This window comes from Notamacropus eugenii, chromosome 5 (assembly GCF_028372415.1).
Source record: "Notamacropus eugenii isolate mMacEug1 chromosome 5, mMacEug1.pri_v2, whole genome shotgun sequence".
Taxonomy (NCBI): domain Eukaryota; kingdom Metazoa; phylum Chordata; class Mammalia; order Diprotodontia; family Macropodidae; genus Notamacropus; species Notamacropus eugenii.
Window position 1 is genome coordinate 106,374,128 of NC_092876.1, and position 13,676 is coordinate 106,387,803.

At 40.8% G+C, this 13,676-nt stretch overlaps 1 long non-coding RNA gene across 1 annotated transcript; it reads right to left on the reverse strand.

Annotated features, from left to right (window-relative positions):
* Positions 1-9,012: 9,012 nt before the first annotated feature.
* LOC140505000 (uncharacterized) lies at positions 9,013-13,599 on the reverse strand. The gene is made up of 2 exons (XR_011967311.1): positions 12,273-13,599; positions 9,013-12,196 (listed from the first exon to the last, which is right to left on the reverse strand). It is a non-coding gene; the product is annotated as an uncharacterized lncRNA (long non-coding RNA).
* Positions 13,600-13,676: the final 77 nt, after the last annotated feature.

Sequence of the window (13,676 nt, forward strand, 5' to 3'; positions counted from 1 at the left end):
AAAGCATTTTAACTGAGAGTTCTTCTCAGTGGGGAGAGGAGTGTTGATACTACTTTCAGTATATATTTCCCAAAACAGAATTACTAGAGACCTCAAAATGTTCAAATTTTCTGCTTGGTACAAACATCCAAACTGATCAGAAATGACTCATAATGAGTAAAGATTCTTAACTAATACAAAAAATATAAGACAATTATTCTTGAGAGGTGAATAGAAATGGCTTAGCAATTGATCTATTTGTTCAAGGCCCAGAGGAGACTGCGATGCAGCCACCTGATAAGCGTGGAACAGTCAGAAGCAAGAAATACTTTTTGGCTCACTAGAAAGAAAAAAAAGTAGCTAACCAGGACAAAGAAAAAAAGCTCTGCTCTCCTAGCCCACCAGAAGTAAAGAAAATGATCTAAAAAGCTTCTAACCACCAAACAGAAAAATGAATGATCGCTAAGTCAAGAGATACCTGTGACCAACCAAGAGGAAAGAGTTAGCTGTGATGATTCCAGAAGACCTGTGTCTTATACCTTCATATGTTAAGTCAAATCAATTCATATGCTAGAATTCAGGTCCTAAGCTCCTCCCCACTGAGGTAAGGAAATAATACCTTATTTTTTCACATTCCAAGCTCTTCCTTGACCTGAAAGTCAGTAAAAGTTTCTTAACTTCCAAAGGACAAGCCAGCAAGCGAGTCCTGCCCTATTCACAATAGAAAGCTACCTTCTCAATCCAATGGAGTTACTCTTTCTGGAGATCTGTTTAATAGACTGAATCCAAGGGAGGGGAAAAAAAGAGGTATTATTCTATCCCAGCCCTCCATTTCAAATAGCAAGAAGTTGTCAGCTCTTAATTATGATGTCAAGAACAGCTGAGCAGGCAGGATCCTAAAAGCATCTTTGACAGTTAACAAAAAATAATGAATAGTTTTAACTGAAGTCCTTGGAATATTTCTGCCACTGTTTTAGTTAGTGCTATATATAACTGACATACTATCTTAGAATGCCTCCATCACTGTTATGCAGTGTTGTTTCAATCACAGTTTGGAAAATTGTTCAGTTTTTTTAAAAAGATTAATGTATAACACTGTGGTACACCACATGGAACTTATTAGTCACCTTAGTTAACAAAATGAGACAGACACGAGATTGTGTGTCATAACATGACATGTTAATTGAAAATCATGAAAAGGTTCCATAAAACTGTGACTTTTGAGGTAAAGAAGAATTTTGAGGAAAGGTATAGACTTCAGAAATTCTCTATTCAGAATCTGTTTGCCATAAATTTTTTAGCATATCTTTAGAGACCCCCATTAGATGTGCCAATTTCCAAAGGAACTGTAAGCCAAAACCAAAGTTAATTTAAGAAAATGACTGTAGGCTGAATCACAGATGTCATTCCTCATAAGGTTTATAAGGATTTTGGTTGGTTCCTTCTTATAGGGTTTTGTGTCTCTAATAGCATATTTAAGGAATGGCTTCTCCACAAATAGCACAATCACTCTTTTAGGTGGGCTGGTCCTGCTTAGGTTTAGATTCCTTTAGCCTCAAGGGCTTATCTCGGTTAAATCTAAAGGCATATATCTATTTTATTCTCTCTCTGATTTTAGGTTGTCCTGTTTATGGAAAATTATACTTGCCTAGGAGTTTGATATCAGTAAGCTCTAGAATTTCCATGGCATCAGTGTTTGCTCTTCTCTCTTCACCCCCACCCTAGCCCCCATGCCTCAGGCATGTTGAAGTAGGTATATATTTTCTGGTTCTCTAGAGAGATCTAAACCTCTTCTGAAATATCTGCCTACTGCTGTCATTAAGCATACCAGACAATGGCTGACACCAGACAAGCTGGACACCTTATTTTTCTTTTATATAAAGGAGAAAGGAACATTTATAAGCAATAGTAATAATAATAAACAATTGAGGAAAGAGTTCACAAAAAAAACAACAACCCAGCTTTGTGCAATAGGAATAAAACCATTTTCTCCTAATCTCCACCCTCTCCCAAAGGGAGGAAGGACTAGGAAGAAATTGTCCGTCAGCTTGACAGAAATAAAAGCTTGGCATTGAGCTCCCTTTAACAGTTGAGTGGGAGAGGAAAAAAAGAAGCAAATCTCCATCTCCACCCTCTGCAACTGATCTTCAATCTCACCACCATGTACTGTCAATCCTTTTCCAGGGTAAAAGGTCACTCCTAAGCTTAGCATGTTTCCTGACGTAAGTTTACAGGGTTGCAGAGAAAACTGGTAGGTGAGTAATGAATATCCCAAATTCCTAGACCTTGCTCATGTATTTCCTCTCCTGTGGTGGTGTCCCAGAAGGAGGGATAATCCAATTTCTTTCTCCCAAGAGCCTTTTAAAACAGTCCCAGAAAACCAATCATATGTTTGAACGTCAAAGACATTCTCAAACTATTGAACTCTAGAACAGCATCTGCTTGAATCTCTCACATAGGTGCTATAAAGTAGAAGCTTCAGAGTTCTTATTTAATGTACTGTTTCAACTGAGCAGCCATTTCAGATACAAATTATAATTTTCATGGAACTTCAAGTTAGAGGGAAACTTCAGAGATGCTATAAGCTAATCTCTTTATTTTATAGAAGAGGAAACTGAGGCCTGCTGTTGTGAAGTAACTTGCCCACATAGCTAGCAGTAGGTAGCAGCAGAGAAGGCATTAGATCTTCCAGTTACCACTACGTCACTGTACTTTTACCAGCCATTTAGGATTTCTTTTTGCAATGAGTAGAAGTCTGAGCAAAACATGGATCCAAGATTTGAGAAGAAGCTAGGAGTTAGGCAAGTCAAAGACTCTCACAAATATAATCATTTAAATGATCAACAGAATCTGCATTTAACCCATAGAGCATTAAAACTTTACTACGAAGAAAATTAATAAGGCTCTCATGTTCTGGGAGGTGTTGTGGCTAAATGGGCCATCATTTCTGTGCCACACTGACATCCTTGTTAACAGAAATGTAATGATTAGTCTGGCTTCTTCTCTCCACCCCTCCGCATAATTTTAGCTACTCAATTCCTACTTTCAGGATGAAAACCTGTCATAGGTTTTGGCACCAATATAGCCTTAAGGAGAGACAAGTGTAAGAATTCTGGGATCCATAGTAGGAGACACCTCAGCTTCAAATCTGCCTAATTGTTGGTTCTCCTCTGACTCTGTATCCCCATTCCAGGAACCAAGTTTTTGCCTTATTCCTTATGAACAAATTCCGTCCTTATAACTTACTTACAGTAATTGGGTCCTAGCTTAGTTTTCTAACTCTTTCAGGATAAAGGACACATCGTAGTCGTCCTGGGAATGATAATTCACTGAACTATAGCCTCAATGGCTGTCTTCTTCCGCACTTCTCTGACACTGTGCTCCACTTGTTTGTTGTCACATTTCCCTGTTCCCTATGGCTAGAACTCCCTGGACCCCTGATTATTGCCTGCTACCAGACTCCAGTGCTATGTTGTACCTGCTTATCTGAATACTGCCTCATAGTGCCAACTTCTGGAACCTTTCTTGATCACCTGCCCTGCCTCAGCAATTCTATCTTAGTTTCCATATCTCATCTGTTTTCTATCTGATATATCCCAGATCTATTCAAGTCCAAGTCCCAACAGGAGTATTCTCAGAGAATCCCATAAATTCAAGTATACACTTGCTCATACTGTCTCAGAGTTAGAAGAAATTCCATTGACTCTTTGGTTCAAGGAGACAAAGAATTGAGAAAGAATTCCTTCTACAGTATGTTGGACATTCAGATTTGTTATCCAGACTTTGCTTGAAGACCTTCATCAAGGAGGAACTCTTTGCCTCCTAAGGAAACTCATTGTACTTATAAGCAGCTCTAATTGTTAGAAAGTTTTTCCTTATGTTGAGCTTTAATGTACTTCTATATTACTTTGTTATGAAGCTTCTCCCATGTGAATCACAGGATCTCAGATTTAGAAGGGATATAAAAGGCCATCTGAAGACATCCCCCCTCCCCCATAACTTTCTGACAAGTCTTTCCTTGAAAACTTCTGGGAACACTGGGAGACCAACTTATCTATGGCACTGTTACTCGAAGGTTCCCATCTCTGTAAGCAGGATGATGCTGCCTCCTTGAAGTATGATACAGACACCATTAGACTCTGCACAGCATAACTCCCAGTAGCATTTAAATTTTACAAAGTGCTTTTTGATAAAATCTCATATTATCCTCACAATAGCTCTGTGAGGTAGGTGCTATTTTTATTATCTGATTTTAGAGATGGGAAAACTGAGGTTTAGTAAGATTAAGGTGACTTGCCCAGGGTCCCACAGCCAATAAGTGTCTGTGGCAGAATTTGGATTCAGGTATTCCTGACTCCAAGTTCAGTACTTTATGCAACATGCCACCAGGTAGCCAAATACCTGAGACCTGAGATCTACTCTCTGGTGAATAATACAAGGATATCCCAAAAGTCTTAGTGCAGTTTTATGCATCACTAGCCATTTTAAGCATTATTACTAAAAAAAGATTAGCTAGTGAGTCTTTTTAAAGCTCTACTAGCTTAAAACCAGACTAAGACTTTTGAGAATCCCTATATTATTTTAACCAATAGCTTTCACCCAATAGCTTTTCACTCAATAGTACATATTTGTAAATTGATGATAAATAAAATTTTCAGTTAATAGAGTTAGCCCATTTAGGTAGTGAAATTATCCAGATCAAGCTATGCCTAAACATTTTATACATACACACATAGAGTCTTGAGAATCATCTGCTTAGAGGTTGAAAGTTGAAGCCTTGGTAGTAAGAGCAGAAAATCAAGAGCTTGGTTGTGGAGAATGTCCATGTTCAGGGCACCCTTTGATAGAATTGCTTTGTATCTAAGAGCTAATCTCAAATTTCTAGATGAATTTATGAAATATAGTATATTGGAAAGTGTGTTTTAGGGCAGAAAGGGGTTATATGCTCCCTTTAACATCAAATATAGTGCCTTGTATACAGCAGACCTTCAATAATTGTTTATTGATTGAATTAGAAAATACAAGAAAAGTACAAAATAGAGTAGAAAATACAAATAGAAAATACAACAATGTAGCATATAATAGAGTGTTGAATTTGGAATCATAAAACGCAGGTTGGAATGCTAGATCTGTTAGTTACTATCTATGTGAATTTGGGCAAGTGTCCTAACTTTCCTGTACTTTTGTTTCTTCATCCATAAAATGAAGGTATTAGAGTAGATCACCTTTGAAGTCATACCCAGATCAAAATCTATAGTTCAACTAACTGTACTCATTTTAAGTAGAAAGAGACCCTGGATAAGAAACCAGTGTTTTAGTTAGAAGCAGACTAAACTAAGTTGTGGTGGCAGGGAATATTTAGTCCTTACTGCACATTTATAGAATGCTTATAATATGGGGAGATAAGAATTATTGTCTATATAGAGCCATTACTCACAAAGCACTGTAAGATCCTGAGACATCAAGGAAAAAATAAACATTTATTTACTAGGCCAGGAAAGTACACTAATATATTTTAGAAAAGTTTACAATTTTAGAAATTGATACAAAAAGTGTTCTTGTTAAATGTAATTAAATCAAAATATTTACTTCACTGAAGTATCTCTTTCTCTCTTGAACACTAGTTAATCTAGGCTTCATTGTACTTAATAAAGTAATGAGGTTTAAGAAGCCATAATTAAAAATGTAAATCTCAGGTTGCCTCTTAGCTCAATTACTCCTCCCACAGAAAGAGAGTGACAAGAGACAGAGACACAGACAAAAGGAAAGAGGGGGAGACAGAGCCCTCTTCATCTCCCTCTTACTGACCACTTTATCTGAGAGACTGGATTAGAAGAAACTAGTAATCCATCTGGGAGTGATTATATTCATCCTTTGTTTTTGAAGAAGACCATGCCAGCAGAGAAATGATGACATGACTTGCACCTGACTTTGCTTTGAGTGAGGAAGGGCTATGCAAGGTCACCAGCCTCACTTCTCCTCCAGAGCCATCTGGATCCAGTGACCAGATATTCATTGGGATGGCTGGAGTTGGCCCAGGATGCAATGGGAGACCTTGGCCCCTTTAGGCCAAGGCCTATTGGGAAGGGAAGGGAAGGAAGGAAGGAAGGAAAGAAAGAAGGAAGGAAGGAAGGAAGGGAGGGGAAAAAGGAGGGAGGGGAGGCGAGGAGAGGAGAGGGGAAGCGAGGAGAGGAGAAGAAAGAAGAGGATCTAGCTAGTAAACCCCAAGTTGACTGGGCATCCTCTGGTCATCCAATTTTATGCATGTGGAGAAAAGATGGAAAAAGAACTACTGGGTATTGAATGGCTTCTTGGAAATGACAACGTAACTGAGCAAATGATACTCAGTTCTGTAACTATTTATGAATAAAACCAGGCAGTTAAGGGTAGACATAAGGGACCCCAACAGTGAAAGAATAGAAACCAAGGTAGATCTTTAGAATGTTAGATTTTTTTCTAACAGCTTGTGCTAAAGGTACTGTGTGAGTTTGGTTTGTTTTTTAATTTGGCTTTAGACATTCAAGGAAAGGCAGCTTCAGGAAGAATGACCTCTTGTGGCAAATGGAAGTCCCAGCTATGAATTCTACAAAGGCACCAATCCCCAAAACCTAACAGAGAGCTACACATAAGGGAAACTTCATTAAGGGAAAAAATAACTTCTATAACAAGAAGTTATGGATTACCCCTTTGTCACCATCTGTTCTTCAGACATGTTCCTCGCTACTTTTATACCTTCTATGTTCTTACCTTCCCTTTGGGCCCTGTGTATATTTGTGAATGAATGTGCTTCAGGCTTCTGCGAGGAATATTTTTGTATCTACTGTTCTTGCCGAAGTCTGGCTGATTATTAGTGGCAAGTGTACTAAAGGGGGCTCATGAGCCACAGTTCTAGAAGCCTATATCCTCAAAGTTACCTTAAAACCCTAGTTATAGTAGCAGCTGCCCTCTGGAGACCAGGCTGGCCAATTCAAGTGCAGGTAGGGAAAGTAGTCCTGGAGAAGACGTTACACTTTTATCCTGTGATCTCAAAAGCAAAAACAAAAACCCACTAATAAAGGAATATGGAATTCATAAGCAATTCAAAACAATAGTAATTGATCACTTAACTGTACCAGTCACTGTACTAGGTGCTAGAGATACAAAGTCAAAAGTGAAAGCCCATCCCTCAAAGAGTTTATATACTATAAAGGGAGATCTCTCTCACACAAATGTGTGTGTGAATGTATATTACATATATATGAATGTACAAATAAATACAAGATAATTTGGGAGAACAAAGATATTTGTAGCTAGGGTAATCAGGAGAGACTTCATGTTAAAAGGTGGCAATGGAGTTCAGCCATAAAGAAAACAAGAGATTAGGTAACAGAGATAAAGATAACATAGAAGGGCTGGTGACAGCCAATGAAAAGACACAGAGATGAGAGATGGAGTTTCTTACAACAGTAAGAAAAACAATTTGGCTGTACTGTGGAGTAAGTGAAAAAGAGTAATATTAATAAGTCTGGAATGGTATATTAGTGTCAGTTCGTGAAAGGCTTTTCCATGCCAAACAGGAGTTCGTATTTGATTCTAGAGTAATGAGATTCATACTAGAGTTTATTGAGGGGGTATGGGGGTGTCTAGGGGAAAAGTTCTTGCATTTAAGGAAATTTACTTTGGCATCTATGTGGAGGATGGTTTGGACAGGGGAGGGGCTTGAGGCAGGGAGACCAATTATGTGTAATGTTAATGGAATAGGAAGATCTTCCCTGTCCATTAATAGGCCTATATGACCTGCTTTGAGCTCTGGCCTAGCTCGCAGCTGTGATATATCCTGAGTCAAATGGAGCCCATTGTGAGAGGAGGTTGCCCAAAGGAATTTTTAATTTAAATACAATGTTGGGAAGAGAGAAGAAAGCGAGAATGGTCTGAGGGAGGAATCTTGCCTAGGGGACTTGAGGGGAGGCCTAACAGAGAGAATGCTTAAGATACCAGCTGCTCTCTGGATTGGTGATGAATACCTTAGAACAAGGATGTTCTAAATAAACATTTTGGCTTTGCCTTTGAAGAAGAGAGTTTATTATATTTTGTGAATCTACCCTGGAAATACGTATGCATATTCATAGCAGCTGCTATGGGTATCAAACTGGCATTACATTATGAGGTCATAACAATCGTTTAGATGAGAGGCCATGAGGACCTGAACGAGGGTGACAATTGTGTGAGAAGCATGAATAGAAGCAAAAGACATTGAGGAGGTAGAAACTATGAGATCTGGCAACTCCTAACAATACAGGAATTATTTCAAAGCAGTGAAAATTATGAATTTTTTTCTTATCTTGTGCATTTCTGATGTCCACACTGTAAAGCACAACTACATGAATACCTCCAGGATTCCTTCTGGTGGGATCAAAATTTCGGTTCTGATTATTCTGAAGAACAAATTTGGTTTAATAATATGAATTGAATTTCTAAGTGAATTTCTAAGAAAGAATCCATTTTTTGGATGACTCAAGCATACTGTTGTTAAAAGTTCATCAAAAGATGTCTGTCATCTACCAAAAATGACAAAAAGCAGAAGAGAAAATAATGAGTAAGATGTTAACATTTGAAACACACGCTCCTCATTGTTGCTTGATCGATTCTCAGGTTCCTAGTACATGTCACAAAGGCAAGCAAGATTATATTCTTTATTTTAATAGTCATAGGCTGCTATTGCATTTAACATAAATGAGCAGAGTGTAAAGCAGTGGTTTACTTAGCTATTAGGGAGCAAGTCTTCACTGGCCTTATTTTTTACTCTTATGGAAGGTGATAGCTGTGATAGACTGTGAATTTAACTCTGCATTTTTATGAGAGAAGACAGTTGTTCTGACAATAATAATAAAGGGGTTAGAGAATAAAATATTATGAATATATGAAACTTAAGCGATCATTGACTATGTGTCTACTAAAAATCAGGATGCCATTTTCAAAAGCTAATTCATTTTGTTTGCTTCATACTTTCACAGTACACCTTAGTTGCTACAGTGAAGATAGAGCTTAGGAAGGTAATGTCTTGATGGTTATTATTTTTAAAAGTTTTTTAATGTCTTTTTTTTATCACAACAATAGTCTTGTCATCCCTTTTAACAAAGAAAAACAAACAAAACAAACCAGTTCCATAGCCATCTGTTTACATCTGTCATAAGCAGCATACTTTGATCTCCAGATTAATTTTTATCTCTTCTGGATTAGTTTGTGATTACTGCATTTATTTGGAGTTCAGTTGTCTTTTGTTATTGCTCTTTATGACATTACTGTAGTCCTTGTTTATACCATTTTCCTGTTTGTGCTTACTTTGTTTTGCATCAGTTCATACTAGACTTTCCGTCTTTCTTTTGTCATTTCATATAGAGCAATAACAGTCTACCACAATTGTATTCTATCGTTCATGTAGCCATTTCCTACTCTTTAGATACTAATTTTGTTTATTGTGCTTTGCCACCAAAAATGTTGCCAATTGCTTTTTCTAACCAGAGGAGGTTATGGCACTTCTGTACAACATGGTACAATGGAAAAGAGAGTTGGCTTAGGAGTCAGAGGATGCAGGTTCCAGTTCCAGTTCTGTCACTTGCTACTTGTGGACCATTAGGCAAAGTCACTTACTCCCTCCAACCACACCTTTCACATCTATAAAATGAAGTGATTGGACTAGATTACTTTTGAGGTTCCTTCCAAGTCTAAATTTATGAAACTCTATGACAGGTCATATCTATCAGATTGGTAGAGATGGATAGTAAAGGATAATACCATATATTAAAGGACTGTGGAAAAACAGGAGTTCTAATGCATTACTGGTGGAACTGTAATTTGGTCCAGCCATTCCAGAAAGCAGTTTGGAACTATGACCCAAAGTCATTAAACTGTACATTTTCTTTCATCCCCAAAGTAACACTACTAGGTTTGTACCCCCAAGGACATCAAGAAAAGGACCCTTAGGTACAGATTTATTATATTTTTGCAGCAGCAGATAACTGGAAACTAATGGGTGTCATCCAGTGGGGAATGGCTTACAAATCATGGCACATTAATGGAATGGAATGTTGTTGTGCCGTAACAAATCACAAAATAGGCATTTTCAGAAGAACCTAGGGAGACCTATATGACCTTATGCACAGTAAAATGATCAGAACCAGGAGAACAAGTTATATAACATAACAAAATGTTAAGGCTTAAAAACTTATCAAAGCAATGACCAACTGTGATTTTACAGGACTGATGATGAAGTATGCTATAGACACAGAGGGGATGGACTCAAGATACAAAATAAGACATGAATTTTCAGAAACATTCAATGTGAGAATGTGCTTTGTTTGGTACAAATATTGGTAGTTGTAATGATTTGTTTCATCTTATTACTCTTTAAATCGGGTCATCTTTGATGCATTGGGTAAATTAGTTTAAATCAAGAAGCATTTACTAAGAATTTCCTATGTACTGGCACTGGGGACATAAAGGTAAAAACACAATACCTGCTGTCCAGGAACACATTTTGATGGCATAGACAACACATAACAGTGGTATCTATACCATGCCAACCAGTGAAATCATATAGAAACTGAACCCTGCAGGCTGTATATCAACTTGGAAAACCACAAATTAACATTATCTGTTGGATTTTTATTTATTTTGTTAAACTTTTCCAATTATATTTTAATCTGGTTCATCAGGGAGTTTTGCAGTCACAGATAACCCCTATTGTTGAATTTAACACCTTTGATATAAACTAGATGGTTATAAGATACATTATGGAGTTAATGAAAAGAACTCAGAAGGAAAGGCATTAGCTTTAGCTTCTTGGGAGGACTGTGAAAGGCCTCTTGCAGCAGGTGGGATTTCAGCTAAGTCTTGAAGGAAGTCAGGGAGACTAAGAGGCAGAAGAGTCAGGGAAGAACATTTTCTGCAGGAGGAACATCAAAGATTTGGAGATGGGGGATGGAATGTGTCTTGTCTCAGGAAGAAAGTAAGCCAGTGTTACTGGAAAATGAGAGACAATAAAGTGTTAAAAAGGCTGGAAAAGTAAGAAGGGTCCAGGTTACAGAGAGCTTAAAATGCCAAAGAAGTTTGTCTTGGAGACAATAGGGAGCCACTGGAACTCATTAAGGGGTGGGGTAGGGTTACGTGGACAGCTCTGTATTTTAGAAAAACCACATTGGCAGTGAGTGGAAAATGGATTGGAGTGGGTAAGGGATTGAGACCTGGAGAACAGTTAGAAGACTATTGCATAAATCCAGTTGAAAAGTCATGAGCAACCAGGAATAGGGTTGCATTTGAAGAAAGGTGACTTATAGGAGAGAAGCTGTAAGATAGAAACAACTAAGATACTGTAACAGAGTGGATATGTGGGGTAAATCAGAGGGAGAGTTTAAAAATGTAAGCTTTCATTTTGAGCCAAGGACACTTTTAAGAGAGTGCACTAATGTTGCAAAAGTCAAATGCTTGGAATTAGGTTACCTGGTGAAAACATTCAGCACAATTAATCTAATTCTGAAAAAGCAGTAATTCCAAGGCTTTCTGTAACAGTAACGTCCCCAATACAAGGGCACTGATTACCCTGAATGGAGTTTTTGGGGGGCAGACTAATTTCCTAACCGCTTGTTTACCTAATAACTTGTTTTGATGACTAAGTCTATGGAATCTGACAGCTCTAAAGGCCAGCAAAAAAAGTCAAAGCTTTTTTGAATCATTTTCAGTAGCTCAACATATGCATAAAGAGATAATAATAGACCAGGGAACAGGCAGAATAAACTTAACTCTAAGAAAAATTCTCTTATTCTCAAGAAAGTTCCTTCAGTACCCATAAATGATAAGATGAAATAGGTCCTTGCAAGGAAACGCTGCTTCCTTAATCCCCTCCTCTCCTTTAAGTTCAGACTCATTTGAATGTACCAGGGCTCAGGGGGCAGACCTGATTAATCTTTAAGGTCCACTTTGACCATAGCAAGTAGCCAACAGACCCTTGATCCCAGAGACCCTGGAGATTCATCCAGGAAAAGCAGACGTGGTGACGTCGCTGTCGGAACCAGCTCCTCTAGATGTGGAGGATGGGAGTTAGGAAACTCTGAGCTCTCTCAGTGGGCGGCTGCTTCTTCTACGCTGCCAAGCCCGACAGACCCAGCAGTCAGGAACCGTCAGCTCCCAGGTGTGCTGATGGGAGGGGTCCTACGCGGCTTATCTCCCTCTTGCAGACATCCTGCAAAACAGACAGATGGGAGGACAGGGGAAAATCTCTTCCAGGAATAAAAAGCAGTTAAAACAAACCCAAGCACCTCTCCTCCTCACGTAGCTGCCAGTTAGTTTGGGGTGTCGTCATCTCGGCTGGCTGCTCTGGTCTAGCCTTGTCCTAGGTCAAGGTGTCGAGGTCTCCACGCGAGAGACTTCCTGCCTGAGACTGGGGCTGGGGGCGAGTTTTCAGAAACCATGAGAAGGAAGGTCTACACTGGCACACAAACGCCCTCTAACCGACTAGCAGGAGTTTTCTCTACAGAGTAGGATGAAGCTGGGGCTCCGAATGGGGCGACCTCTTCTCGGTCCGCTTGGCCCCCAAGGGCAAATCCGGGAGCAGCGCGTGGAGGGTTGCCACGAAGGAAAGGCGACTCTCCGAAGGCGATTCGCGATTTATCTTGAAGCCCAGCTTGCCCACGGCTGGGTGGGTGGCTGCGTACTGCTGTCAGTGACGGAGGGCTCGCCCCCCTCGGAGACACGGATCTGGGTCCCCTCGGCGCTGCTCTGCACCTAGCCCGGGCCCTCCATTTTACACAGGGTTTATCAGGCTCTGGCCCACGGTCACGGGGATTCACGCCCCCGCCTCCACTCCAAATACTCCTTCTTCTGAGTCCCCATCCTGCCTTCCCGCTCAGCGTCCCCCCGCCACTCCCCAGAACCCCTGCTGTTCACTTCGCGCCCGGTTTCACCGGTTCGGACAAGGCGGCATTCCGGGCTCGTTTCACCAAGCGCAGCCGCGGTTCCGCGGTTTGTCCCGTCGCTCCCGGTCTCCGGACCTTCCTTTGGTTTACCATTTCCTAACTGATTAACCGGCGCTCTTTCTCTCTAACCGGACCCTTCGCTCCGCCGTACGTGAAGGTGGGCGCTATCCGGTCGGGGCGTGCTGGGCACACGCAGGGAGCTGGACGCAGGCTTGCCTTCCTCCCCTTGCCTTTCTAGGCTTCCGCCCCCCCTGGGGCTTTTGCGGGGAGGTTAGGAGAGGCAACATCTCGCATGTCTCTCCCCCGCTTTGGGGGGCTCCACCCCTGGGAAGAGGAGTGGGAAGGGGGAGAGGACAGGTGGGCTTTAAGAGAAACCCCGTCTCCGTCCGTCCGTCCTTATCCTCAGGCTTCCCACGAATAAATTTTAATGAGATTTTACGTGCTACCCCAGGGAGATTAGACCAAGAGGAGCAACCCTTCGGGCAATGAAGCCCACCCATATACAGGGTGGGGGGAGGGGAGCGGGCACGCGTGGCCCGCCCACGCACCGCCCAACCCCTAAGGAGCGCGCGCCGCCGGCCCACGAATCCCCAACAATTAATGCGCCAGGGCGCGCAGTGACTGGGCGGCTGCGCGAAAGGGTCCGCTCCGTCAGCCCTCCGCGGCTTCGGCCTACTGGCTGACAGATCCCTCCGCGGCCCCGCCCCTCCGCGGCCCCGCCCCTCCTCGCGTTGGCCCGCCCTTCCC